Raw genomic sequence first — 13,635 nt, 5'->3', positions numbered from 1 at the left:
GACAATTTGAATATACTAATGCCATGAACTGTACACTTAAAAAAGGTAAAGTTTATATTATGTATGTTACCACAATAGTCTAATTAATTAATTAAAGATAAGCAGGCATTTCACCAAATAAGAATGAAAGGAAGGATATCCAAATGGCCAAAAAGCATATACCCGCCCTAACCATGTTCCTCAATAATAATGACCATAACAACAACAATAACAGTAGTACTAGCCCTTTATTAAGGGATAACCTGTACCCTGTCTAAATGCTTTGAACATTTGATCTCCTTTGAGCCTCACAGCACCCAAGGAGGTATGCTTTATTATTATTCTTCCCATTGTACAGATGTGGAGAGTGAGGCTCACAGAGGTTGTGACTTGACTAAGGCCCCATAGCTGCTACAGGAAGAAGCTTTGAGGTTATAGCTATCTATAGTCTTTGAGTGGGTATGAAACCCTGAAATGTTACCAAAGAACAGGAAAGGTGGGGAAGGAATTAGGATTTAAAAATCCTCAACCTCATAAGCCATCAGACAAATTTAAACCACAGTGAGAAACCCATACACGCCAACCAGAATGGCTGAAATTAAAAAGGCTGTTAATGGCAAGTGCTGAGGAGAATATAGAGTAGCTGAAACACTCATCCATTGCTGGTGGGGATGTAAACTAGCGCAGTCACTTTGGAAACTCTTTAGCAGTGTCCTCTAAAGCTGAGCACTGTTAACAGAAATTCCACTCCTTAGGCATAGACCCAACAGATGTGCATACATATTGTCACCTATGATGTGTACTAGAGTGTTTATAGCAGCACTGTTCATTGTAGTCCCAAACATCCATCAACAGGAGAATGGATAAATATGTTATAATATATTTATAGAAGAAATTCTTATAGTAATAAAAATGAATTAACAACTGCTCTGCATAGTTGGCAAATCTCACTAACAGAGTGTAGTGCAAAAGAGCCAGGTGCAAAGAATATGTTCTGTGTGATTCCATTTTTATGAAGTTCAAAACCAGGCAAAGCTGGCCTATGGCATTAGAAGTTAGTGATTACCTTTGTGCTTGGAGTGGCTGCTTGGGGGAGGGTGCCTCTGGTAATATTGTACCTCTTGATCTGGGGTCTGGTGAACCAGATGTGTTCATATTGTGATAATTCATCAAGCTGTACTCTTAGGATTGGTTGCTTTTCTGTACATACATTATGCCGCAACCTTCGCAGCTAGGGTTCAGAATCTGAAGGAGGGGCCAAGGCACAAATGAGAATGCTATACAAGAAATATAGAAGGCATTGGGGATCAGGTGGAGCCTCTTTCTTGAAGAGGCACACCAACTTCTGGCCTGGTCCGCTATTTATTTACTTGAATATACATTTGCCCTTTAGCAATGCATACAGGCATTATCAAAGGTAAAGTTTGGTAAACAGTAAAAGGATTATCAGGTTAGGGAATTGCCTTGAGCCACCACTATCTCAACAGATGAGGTGCTTATTGTCAGCCCTGCTAACCCCCAAGGTCCATCGGCCTTCCGCGTTCCTTGGTGCACTGACAGTATTGGCAAGCGGTGGCTTCCCGCAACATTACATTTCTATTTTTAAAAAAGTTTATTTTTAAAATCTCCTACTTATTAAAAGTGCTATAATTTATTTAAAACAAACTCTTCTAATTATCATCCTCATTTGCTCTTCAGGTCCCATATCTTACCTAATAATAGACAAACATGTAAACTGACCATACCTCCATTATGCCCACAGCCAATCAGGAGTGAGTATGCAAGTTAACCCAACAAAGATGGCGGGTTAATTTGCATATACAGGCATGAAGCAGCCGGAAGGGGCAGGACGCCTGCTATGAGGGGGAGGGGTGGTTGTGGAGGGAGCGACAGGAGCGGTGCTCCGGCTGGAAGTGAGGACTTGCCAGCTCCCGGACGGCTGGGAGCGAAGCCAGGGGAAGGAAGGCCTATTCTTGCACAAATATCGTGCAATGGGCCTCTAGTAAAGTAATAAAAAGCAGCAAAGCTTTTAGTAGACTAGTTTCCATGTAATAACTATTATATGTGCACCTCTCAAAGATGCGTGCATTCCCATGACTATGAAAAAAAAGAGCACTATGGATTTCAGAATGAATGGATAAAGGGGAAGGGTTAGCCTCCAAATCAACAAGTTGAACAATAGGTAAAACTGGGAAATGCAAAGCAGAAAAAGATGAAAAGGGCTATATTTTCTTTTGAATCTTTACTTTTACCGATGGGCTAAAGGTCTTCATTCAGTTAAAGAGATTTGAAACTTAGTAGAGAAGGTAGAGCCAGAGCTGATCCCATTTAGACCATCATACTGAGTCTGCCCCTATAGTCAGCCCTGGCCTGGGTCAGGGCAAGGGCAGGAAAAGGCTGAGGCATCTTGCCTTTGGTGGGAGAGTTGTCCTGGTAAGATGGTCTGTTCTATTCTGTTCAATTTTACATAGCTACACTACTTATCAAAAGCTATGCTAAGCCTTAGGGATTAAAAATACATAAGTATCAGCAAAGCGGTTTGGTTATTCGTTGGGGTGGTCCGTGCACTTAGCTCCTGGACTGCGGCTCTCCCTTGGGCAGCAGGAGCAGCATCACGGACTAAGAAGCGGCCTAAAATTTCGGCGCTGAGTGAAAGAAAATGGCCCGAACCAAGCAGACTGCTCACAAATCCACGGGTGGGGAAGCGCCCCGCAAACAGGTGGCCACTAAAGCTGCCAGGAAAAGCGCCCCCTCTACCGGCGGGGTGAAGAAGCCCCATCGCTACAGGCCCGGGACCTTGCGCTTTGAGAAATCCGTCGTTACCAGAAATCGACCGAGCTTCTGATCCGCAAGCTGCCTTTCCAGAGGTTGGTGAGGGAGATCGCCCAGGATTTCAAAACGGACCGGAGGTTCCAAAGTGCAGCCATCGGCGCGCTGCAGGAGGCTAGGGAAGCGTACCTGGTGGGGTTATTTGAAGATACTAATCTGTGTGCCATCCACGCTAAGAGAGTCACCATCATGCCCAAAGACCTCCAGTTGGCTCGCCGGATACGGGGAGAGAGAGCTTAAAGGAAGGCAGTTTTTACGGTGTTTTGTAGTAAATTCTGTAAAATACTTTGGATTAATTTGTGACTTTTTTTGTAAGAAATTGTTTATAATATGTTGCATTTGTACTTAAATCATTCCATCTTTCACTCAGGATGAATGTGAAAAGTGACTGTTCACAGACCTCAGTGATGTGAGCACTGTTGCTCCGGAGTGACAAGTTGCTAATATGCAGAAGGGATGGGTGATATTTCTTGCTTCTCATGATGCATGTTTCTGTATGTTAATGACTTGTTGGGTAGTTATTAAGGTACTAGAATTGATAAATGTGTACAGGGTCCTTTTGCAATAAAACTGGTTATGACTTGATCCAAGTGTTTAACAATTGGGGCTAAGTCTGACCATGCATCACTGTGATAGAATGTGGGCTTTTTCAAGGGTGAAGATACAAGTCTTAACCACAGTGTAATAACTTACAGTTTCCTAAAAAAAAAAAAAAAAAAAAAAAAAAAAAAAAAGTAAACCTGGCAGCTATAGAATACACTATGTGCAGTTATAATAGCTATTTTATATATTGTAGTGTCAACATTTTTAAATTAAATGTTTTACATTCACATGTGGGGAGTCTTGTCATTAAGGTGTGTGTAATTTAGGGTCCAGTTGGTGTTTTAACTAGACTGCACTTGTTTTCATATTAGTAAAATGCTTTGCAAATAAAAAAAAATACACTAGTATTAGAGGCAGCTCCTATTTCCAAGGGCAGGAAGCTATATGACAATCCATGGCAATGATATAAATGCTATAAATGATGCTATAGACTATGACCCTGGATAAGTTGCTTAATCTCTCTGTGCCCCAGTTTCCTTGTCTGTGAACTAGAGATAGAGATAGTATCCTTCCCACAGGGCTGTAAGGATGAAATGAGATAAAACACATAACGCAGTTAGCCAGGTGCCCAACACAGAGTAGCTGCTCAGTACATGATTCATGATGATGAGGGCACCCAGGATGCAATGAAAGCATCTAAACCCAGACTGGGAATCCAGGAGACCCTAAAGAATGGATAGTTTGAGAAGATGTGGCAGAAAGGGAAACAGCAGTCAGAATAGCTGAGGAAATCCCAGAACCATGAGACAGAAAGATGAGTGCAAGCAGCCTCCAGTGCTCACTCGAGGTGAAGCTGGGGGAGAGGGAGGGACCTGGAGCTGGGGACTGGAGATCCTTGTATACTCAAGCAAAAAGCTATACTTTCATCCTGTAAGTGACAGGGAATGACATCATGGATTTAAATAGATATGTACTTTAAGTAAAATCAGTGGAATTTGATGTCTGATTGTTTGAGGTGGAAGGAAAGAGAAGTCAGTAATGACTTCTGGCTTTCTAGTTTGCAAATAAGGAAAGGATGCCACTGGAAATGGAGGGCACAGGAGGAAAATCAGATGTGGTCATGCATTCTGTTTTGAATGGGTTGAGTTTGAGTTGCCTATAGAAAAGTCTATAGCAAATGTCCAGCAAGCATTTAGCTGCACCCATCTGAGGCTCAGGAAGACTGGAGATGTGTGAGTGCGTAGGTGGTGTCAGGGCAATGTGAGAGAGATCCGGGGAATGCATGTGGAAGGGAGGAGGTGGTCACCTGAGAGCACCAGCACCTCTGGGCACACAGAGGAAGAGGAGCCATGTTGGGGCTTCAGGAGGAACAATGGGACTATCAGGGACCAGCAGAGTGTGATGCCCAGGGAATGACAAATAAGATAAGGACCATAAAGGACCTTGTATTACTTATCTGGGGCTGCCATAACAAGGACCACAGACTGGGCAGCTTAAACAACAGACATTTATATTCTCACTAGAGGCCCAGTGCATGAAATTCTTGCACTTGGGGGGGGGGGACCCTCAGCCCGGCCTGCACCCTCTTGCAGTCCAGGAGCCCTCGGGGGATGTCCAACTGATGGCTTAGGCCCACTCTCTAAGCCTTCAGTTGGACATCTGTAGCACTGCTGTGGGGGTGGGAGAGGATCCTGCCACTGCCGCTGTGCTTGCCAGCCGTGAGCCCAGATTCTGGCTGAGCAACGCTCCCCCTGTGGGAGCACACTGACCACCGGGGGCAGCTCCTGAGTTGAGCTTCTGCCCCCTGGTGGTCAGTGTGTGTTATAGTAACTGGTCCTTCTGCCGTCAGGCCGAATCTGGCTCTCTGACATCTCCCAAGGGGTCCCAGATTGCGAGAGGGCACAGGTCAGGCTGAGGGACCCCACTAGTGCACGATTGGGGCCAGGGAGGGACATGAGAGATTGGCCAGCCGGGAAGGGACTGCAGGAGGGCTCCAGGGCATGTCCAGACTGTCTAGCTCAGTCCTGATCAGCCAGACCCCAGCAGCAAGCTAACCTACTGGTCGGAGCATCTTCCCCCTGGTGGTCAGTGCATGTAATAGCAAGCAGTTGAGCGGCCTTACCATATCATTAGCATATTATGCTTTGATTGGTTGAATTGCCAACTAGACGACCAGACACTTAGCATATTAGGCTTTTATTATACAGGACTAGTGGCCCGGTGCATGAAATTCACACATGGAGGGGGGTTCCCCCAGCCCAGCCTGCACCATCTCCAATCGGGGACCCCTTGGGGGATGTTCAACTGCTGATTTAGGCCCAATCCCATAGTGAAACCGGCAGTCAGACATCCCTTTCACAATCTGGGACCACTGGCTCTTAACTGCTCATCTGCCTGCCTGCCTGATCGCCCCTAACTGCCTCTGCCTTCCTGCCTAATTCTCCCTAACCCCTCTGCCTGCCTGATCACCCCTAACTGCCCTCCCCTCTGGCCTGATCTTGCCCCCAACTGCCCACCCTGCAGGCCTGATCTCGCCCCCCATTGCCCTCCCCTGCTGGCCAATTGGTCGGTTTCTATGCCAGTCAGTGTAAAAAGCTCCACCTCCTAGGCAGCCATTGGATCCTCACAGTTCACCCAGATTTGGTTCTGATTGGTCAGTTTCTATGCCAGTCAGCATCTCCAGGCCTATCTCCAGGCCTGATCAGAGAGGCGGGGCTGATCAGCAGCCCTGATGGAGGCCCAGAGGGAAACAGAGGCGCGGCTGCTAGCAAAGCCCAGAGAGAAAGAGAGAGGCAATGGCTGATCAACAGCTGCCACGGAGGCTGCGGGTCAGACCCTGCCTCTCTCTTCAGGCCTCTCTCCGGGCCTGATCTGCAGCCCCCTTGGCAGTCAGTGCTGGGTCACCATGCCTGCACCAGCAGCAGTCAGTGCTGGGTTGCTCCAGCAACCCAGCACTGACTACAGGACTGACTCTCGATGGGTCGAGCCTTCGGTTGTTTTGGATGTTATGGACCCTGGGTTTTTATATATTAGGATAGCTCTGGAGGCTGAAGTCCAAAATTCAGGTTTTGCAGGACTAGTTCCTTCTGAGACCTCTCTCCTTGACTTTTAGATGACCACCCTGCGTCCTTATATAGTCTTTCCTCTGTATGTGCTGTGTCCTAATCTCTTCTTCTTATAAGGACATCAGTCATATTAGGACCCACTCCAATGACCACATTTTATCTTAATCACCTCTTTAAATGCTATGTCTCCAAATATAGTCATGTTCTGAGGTACTGGTGATTAGGACTTCAACACATGAATTGAAACACTGGGTGGGAGGGTGGCAAGAATTACACAATTCAGCCCACAAGAGGCCTATTGACTAGGCAGTTAGGAAGCTATTGAGATTGGCATGAAATATTCAAAGTGATGAAAGAAAAGACCTACAACCAAGACTGCTGTACCCAGCAAGGCTATCATTTAAAATTGAAGGAGAAATAAAGAGTTTCCCAAACAAGAAAAAGCTAAAGGAGTTTGTTACTACTAAACCAGGAAGCAATTGATAAGTTTAACAAGAGCATTGGAAGCCAAGGGGAAGTCAGGTTGCAGAGACCAGAAGGAGTGAAAGGCAGGAAATGGGGCAACCTGGGGGCTGATAGTGGGCAGGAGCTGGTTGGAGAACCCAGGTCAAAGCTCAGGAAGGGACTTGAAAATGGTAAAGACTGAAAGGAAACTAACAGAAGGAGGGAGAGAGTGAAAGGTCACTGTGTGTGGAGTGGGGGATCACTCCAACTACCAGACACAGGCCCACCTCAGGGCCAGGTCAGCTCATAACAAGCACATTGACTTAAATCCCTTGAGGCAAGGGCACGAAACTTGCTCAGAAATTTTCAAACTGATTTATCTTGATTCCCACCCCCTCAGGAATGGCGACTCACCCAGATGATCAAAATAAAAGCTGATTGCCTGGAGGGAGCTCTGGACTTCGTTACTGTGCCTTAACAGAACAGAAGTTTTGATTTTTTGAATGAAAAGTTTATTCTCTCCTTAGCCTCAATTTCTTTTCACTTATATGAGATTTCTAGAGCAGTAAAATCAAAGAGACAAAAGTAGAATGGAGGTTGGCAAGGCCTGGGAGCAAGGGGAAATAGGGAGTAAGTGTTTAACAGGTACAGAGTTTCAGTTTGGGAAGATGGAGGTGGCGATGGTTGCACAACAGTATGAATGTACTTAATGACACTGAATGTACACTTAAAAATGATTAGGATGATAAATTTTATCTTATGTGTATTTTAGCACAATTTAAATAAGTAAATAATATAATTTTAAAAAGGTTTCTATAGGGTTTGTTTTCCTCTTTGACATGGATATTTAAATATTGCAGACAGTATTTCTAGTGCATTTGACTAGCAAAATGTTGTTTTTATTTAATTTTATTATTTTTTATTCATCCTCACCTGAGGATATTTTTTTCCATTGGTTTTTAGAGAGAGTGGAAAGAGGGGAAGGGAAGAGAGAGAGAGAGAGAGAGAGAGAGAGAGAGAGAGAGAGAGAGAGAGAGAGAGAAACATAGATGTGAAAGAGACACATTGCACTTGCCCCAACTAGGGTAAGGGATTGAACCTGGAACCCAGGTACATGTCCTTGACCAGGAATCAAACCTGGAACGCTTTGGTGCTCAGTCAACACTCTAACCACTGAGCTATACCTGCCAGGGCACAAAAAAGCATCAGGCAAGAAATTAACTGGAATCAAATTTAAGCTTGGTCTTTCCAGAGCATGAAAATAAAAGGAGGAGATTAAAAATGGTGGCAGAGTAAGTGGATGCTACATGGAAATGCATCCAGGAACAAACTGGTATTACAACTAAAATACAGGAAAATCTTCTTGAATACTCAATGGAAAACTCGCAGGAGAGAACCCTGACACCTGAGGACCTAAAGTGGAGACCACATAGAGACTGGTAGGAGGGGCAGAGGCATGAAAGGGCTGTCTGGGCACCTAAAGACAGCAACTGAGTCCCAGAGAGATATCTCATCTGTGGGGGGTTGCCACTGAGAACTCTGGGATCTAATCCTCAAGCTGGGCCTTCCAGCAGAGAACACCAAAACAGAGGAGGGTACCCACAAATCAGAAGGGCACTGTCTGCCAGCAAGTGACAGCTGAATATTCAGGCACCCTCTTAAAGGGCCAACAAAGAAAGTTCCCTGTGGAGCCATCCACCTTGTGCTCTGGCAGATGGAGGGTGACATGGACTGGAGCTTTAAGGGCAGAAGCTAGGACTGGGGACTCAGGGGATAGAACTCAGAAGGCAGACACTCCAAGTTTCCTGGGCTGAGTCATTCCCTCACCCAGAGGAGGTCATCTTTCCCACATACTAGTAGACATCTACCTTCCCTGGGGGGAAGACAGTTGACATACACTATTGAAAAACACCTTTCCTTAAGGCCACTTAAGAGATTAAAAGTAACAATTAGCCTCCAGGCAGTAGCAACTGCCCCACCCTGTTTAAAAAAAAGCTCTCACCACACCTGAGGATGATTGCCTGAGGGGTAATTCAAGTCAGAATCCTATCAGTCTGTAGGCAGAGGCAGTCTCTGGTGGCTTTGAGTCTCTGCCTGATTTAATTAGTCAGAAACAGCCTTTAACACTGTCCTGCACTAGAGATTGAGAGGTATAGAGGGGTAATACATAGTTGCAAACCCAAACAGACAGCCAAAATTAGGAGACAAAGAAACAACAAGTGAAAGAACCAGAGAATTCTCCAGAAGAACAGGTAAATGGAGCAGAGATAAGAAATTTATTTGAAACAGAGTTCAGAGAATTGATGGTAAAGATGCTCAACAGCACAAAAAATGATATACTAGTTAGTAACTATGAAAAAAAACACAGTCTGAGATAAAGGATGACATAACACAAATAAAGAACGCATTGGAAGGAATACAGCAGATTAGGGGAAGCTGAGGATTAAATCAGTGAATTAGAAGACAGAGTTGAAAATATCACTCAATCAGAAAATCAAAAAGAAAAAAAAATTAAAAACAGGAGAACAGCTTAAGGGGGCCATGAGACAACATGAAACATAATAATATTAGAAACATAATAATATTAGAATAGCAGGTGTGCCAGAAGAGGCAGAAAGGGAGAAAGGCATAGAGAAGGTGTTTGAAGAAATAATAGCAGAAAACTTCCCTAACCTGGTAAAGGAAAAAGTCACACAAGTTCAGGAGGCACAGAGAACCCCAAACAAGAAGAACCCAAACAGGCCCACACCCAGACACATCATAATTAAAATGCCAAAAATTAAAGACAAAGAGAGAAACTTAAAGGCAGCAAGAGAAAAGAAAACTGTTACCTACAAAGGAGTTCCCATAAGGCTGACACCTGATTTTTCATTAGAAACTCTACAGGCCAGAAGGGATTTGCATGAAGTTCTTAAGGTAATGGAAAGCAAGGATCTGAGACCAAGATTATTATATCCAGCAAGGCTATCATTCAAAATAGACAGTCAAATAAAGAGCTTCCCAGACCAAAAAAAAAGGCTAAAGGAATTCATCACCACCAAGCCAGCATTACAAGAAATGCTAAAGGGATTGATGTAATGAGAAGAAAGAGAGAGAGAAACCTAGCCATACAGAAATATAAGGGCAATAAGTAGGTACCTATCAGTAATAACCCTAAATGTAAATGGACTAAATGCTCCAATCAAAAGGCATAGGGTAGCAGATTGGATACAAAAACATGACCCAACTATATGCTGTCTATAAGAGACCCACCTCAAAACAAAAGACACACACAGGATGAGAGTAAAAGAATGGAAAATATTTTCCATGCAAATGGAAAATAAAATAAAAGCTGGAGTAGCAATACTCATATCCAACAAAATAGACTTTAAAATGAAGGCCATCACAAGAGACAACAAAGGCCATTACATAATACTAACGGGATCAATCCAACAAGAGGATATAACCCTGGTAGACATATATGCAACCAATATAGTGTTAGAAATAAGGCAAGCCCCTAAATTCAGGGGTCCTGGTAGAACACAAAACATACTTGGGAGCCAGGCAGCAAGGCATCTTTACTTCTACACAGAAGGGTGCGCACACATGGTCTGGAAGCACACGCACACTGAGCAGGTGGTCTGCTCGGCTTTATAATCCCTGACATACGTGACCTGTCCCTTGCTCTTGATTGGAGCTCAGGCACATAGTCTTTTGTGATTGGCTAATTCAAAGGGAGGGGTTGGCCTTTGCTGTTTTAAGATGGCGGCCCCCAGGGGAGCTGCAAGCCATGCGGCCAACATGGCGGTTGCCAAATCATGCAGTTCAAAATGGTGGCTGTCTAAACTTTGACAGAAAAGATGACTTGTTTCTTCTCACAATTCCCCCCTTTTCTTTATTTAAACTCTTTTCTTCAAACTTGGCTGACACTTATTGACTTTCCTGCTCTGCAGTGTCTAGGAGAAGACTAATTTGCTGTTTGGTCAATGCGGTTTCAATTAACCCTTGGATAAGACCCCCCCATACATGGGATGATGTAACATCCCATCACTGTAGCTCCTAATCAAAGGGGTGAATATGGACACCATCTTTCTAGTGCATCAGAGAAAGGACCCTCGATCCCAGGCTCCAGCTCACTTGTCACTAAAACTGCCAATGCCTTAGGGCCTCAGTGACGGTCCATCTGCTGTGTTGTCAGGGATGTACAGCACTGGCCCCAACATTACACATCCTCCTCCTCCTTCAGCCAGAATCAGATTCAAGGCCAGCCTATTCTCCCAGGTCACCCTGCTGCTGGCATCTAGCTCTTCACTATCCCTTTAACTGCATCTCAAGTGTAGTTAACAAGCCTTTGATGGTTCTAGAAAATATAATTAATCCACCACATTCTTGTTCACAGTGGGCCACCAGCACAAGACAGATTCAATTCCTACAATCTGATTTCTAGCCTTAAATTCCTTGGCACTCCTCCTGGAACCCCAATGGGAGCTGTGTGTATATGGGGATCAAAGGAGCCCCCTGGACTCTCTCTCCTCTTCCTAGTCTTCCTGTCCACTGAAAAAGGTTTATGATATGCCAATGTGAAAGGGATAGCCAATTGTATCAGAGCACAAGTGCCACTCCATTTTCTGGGCAAGGCCACAAGTAAGGGTCCCCCATGACACCACCAGACATCAGCACAGGGTACCAACAATGCAGCACGATTGGCTTCTGAGGATACCCGGCACTTACACATCCGGATAAATTTCTCATAAACTCCGAGCACTGTTTCCTTCCTTGAGAGGCAGGAGGTATAGTTTACATTGGAGGACGGGGCCGGACCATTTTTGAGGGGTGGGGGGTCCTAGCTCTTTACCTTTGTTGAATGGGAACAACAGGGTGAGAGTTACAGGAAGCATTCCCCCAGGCAGTTTCCTCCTGGTACAAGGCAAGCACACATTCCATCCCGTTACTGTCTGAGGTCCATCCAAATGGGAATGGGACCACATGGGCCTCTAGCCTTCCTGCTGTGTAAGCATAACAATCATTTTTATTTAGGGTGCATACAGAATATTTAATCCATTCCACCCAGGCATTCGTTCCCATATATCCTACTTCTATTTGCATGGTAGTGGCAGTGGCTAGGGGATCTTGTCCTGTGCCATCTCCTAAATCTAGTCTTAGCCAATCTTTTGACCTAAAGGCTGAAATATCCAAGTCATTCAAGTTATCTATAATCAATAACTTAACTGGGTAAGCATGATCCAGACTGTACACCTTTCTCCAGTCCACATTCTAAGCCCCTGCAATTTGCCAGAGTCCTAAAGCAAATAGAGCCCAATACATGATAGTTATTAAGACAGCTCACAGTTTTTAGTGTCAATTTCAAGGGGATATTTCCTGGTATGGCTGTTCAAGTTGAGGTATGTCCGCCCTTAACCCATGTGTGATGGATCCAACCTCGCTCTGTAGTCTGAACAGCAGTCTCTGTGGTAAGCAAGACAGGTAAGGTCCTTCCTAGGAGGGCTCCAACTTGCTTCCCTTCCAAATCTTGATTAGAACAAATGTAGTCTTCCAGTCGATGGCGATGAACCAGAAACTTGAGAGGGCTTTGGGTTAGGAGGCCTTCTAACCTGAGAGAGATTAAAGTAGAAGAGATACCCAGTGCATAGTTCTTAAGAATTTGGTCCCTAGTTTTCATTGTAGGAAGATCTTGAGGCATTCCAGGGCCTATTGGAATCACCTACAGCCAACCCAAAGTAAAAAAAACAAACCAAAAAAAACAAAAAACTTTTCTCAAAATTCAAACCCTAGGAAGGTTGTCAAACTTGATTTTACCAAAAGATTATATATTAAAGTGTATTAGACAAGAACATAAGCCAGTAAACTTCAGTTCCTATCATTAAAAGATGGTCTTTTTATTAAACACCTGATTAATATAACAATTATTTTACTAGAAAAGAACTGACCAAAATAAGGCTTATTTCCTAACTTCATTTGTCCTTGGGTGTGGACAACAAATGACACTAATTGGATTTCTCCCATCAGTCTTCCTGAGTACTTTGGCATAAGCTATTACCCTCTGTTTAGGGGGGCAAAATGCAAATCATTAACTCTTAAGTGTCCTTGGTTTAGGGAAGACAGAGTTTTGTAGATGGTTGCAAACTGCTGTTTAAATATCTCAGTTTCCCTGTTCTGCTTGTCCTGGCTTACTGGCTTGTATCATTTAATCAATTTCCTTTTAGCATTTCTTTTTATTAACTTCTTAAAACTGTCATGGACATTTTTATTTCAAAAGCATTTTTACAATTTCCAGCCTTCAAAATGCATAACCATGCCTTAGTCCTTCCATTAAGTATTTCTACTCTAATATTCTTTATTTCTGTCATACCATCAGCAACTTGTACAGACCTTTTATTTCTTTCTTTTTCTTTAAAATGTATTAGAATTCTTCATTCTTAGAAACCTTATTTTTTCAATGATTACCAAAAAGTAAACAGCCAGCATTTCTTAGATTAACACTTATGAACATACTTTAAATGCACTTTTACTTTCAAGAAAATATACCTTCAACAAAGTACAACAGACCTTCTGGGATAAAAACTAAGAGCAGGCAAATTAAAATGTGTCTAGCCATTAATGTTTCAGTTTTTTTAAAAATATATTTAAATGTTTATCATTTAACCCAGCAATGCTCCAAAGCCTTTAAGTTAATTAAGACTTTTGGAAAATTATGTATAGGCATATGAGGCTAGAGAAAAGGCAGGGGGAGGAGAAAGCAAGCTGTCCCCAGGCATGTAGGTGCTTGGAAGCACAC

General features: G+C 43.7%; 1 pseudogene across 1 annotated transcript; it reads left to right on the top strand.

Moving 5' to 3' along the window:
* Nucleotides 1–2,534: 2,534 nt before the first annotated feature.
* On the top strand, nucleotides 2,535–3,104 carry LOC308242827 (histone H3.3A-like; annotated as a pseudogene). Its single transcript has one exon. The product of its transcript is annotated as a histone H3.3A-like (transcript).
* The last annotated feature ends 10,531 nt before the right edge of the window (nucleotides 3,105–13,635 follow it).

The sequence above is a fragment of the Plecotus auritus genome (genome assembly GCF_963455305.1).
Source record: "Plecotus auritus genome assembly, chromosome: 2".
NCBI lineage: Eukaryota > Metazoa > Chordata > Mammalia > Chiroptera > Vespertilionidae > Plecotus > Plecotus auritus.
Note: the sequence above shows the minus strand (reverse complement) of the source record. Positions and strands in the feature narration are given on the sequence as shown.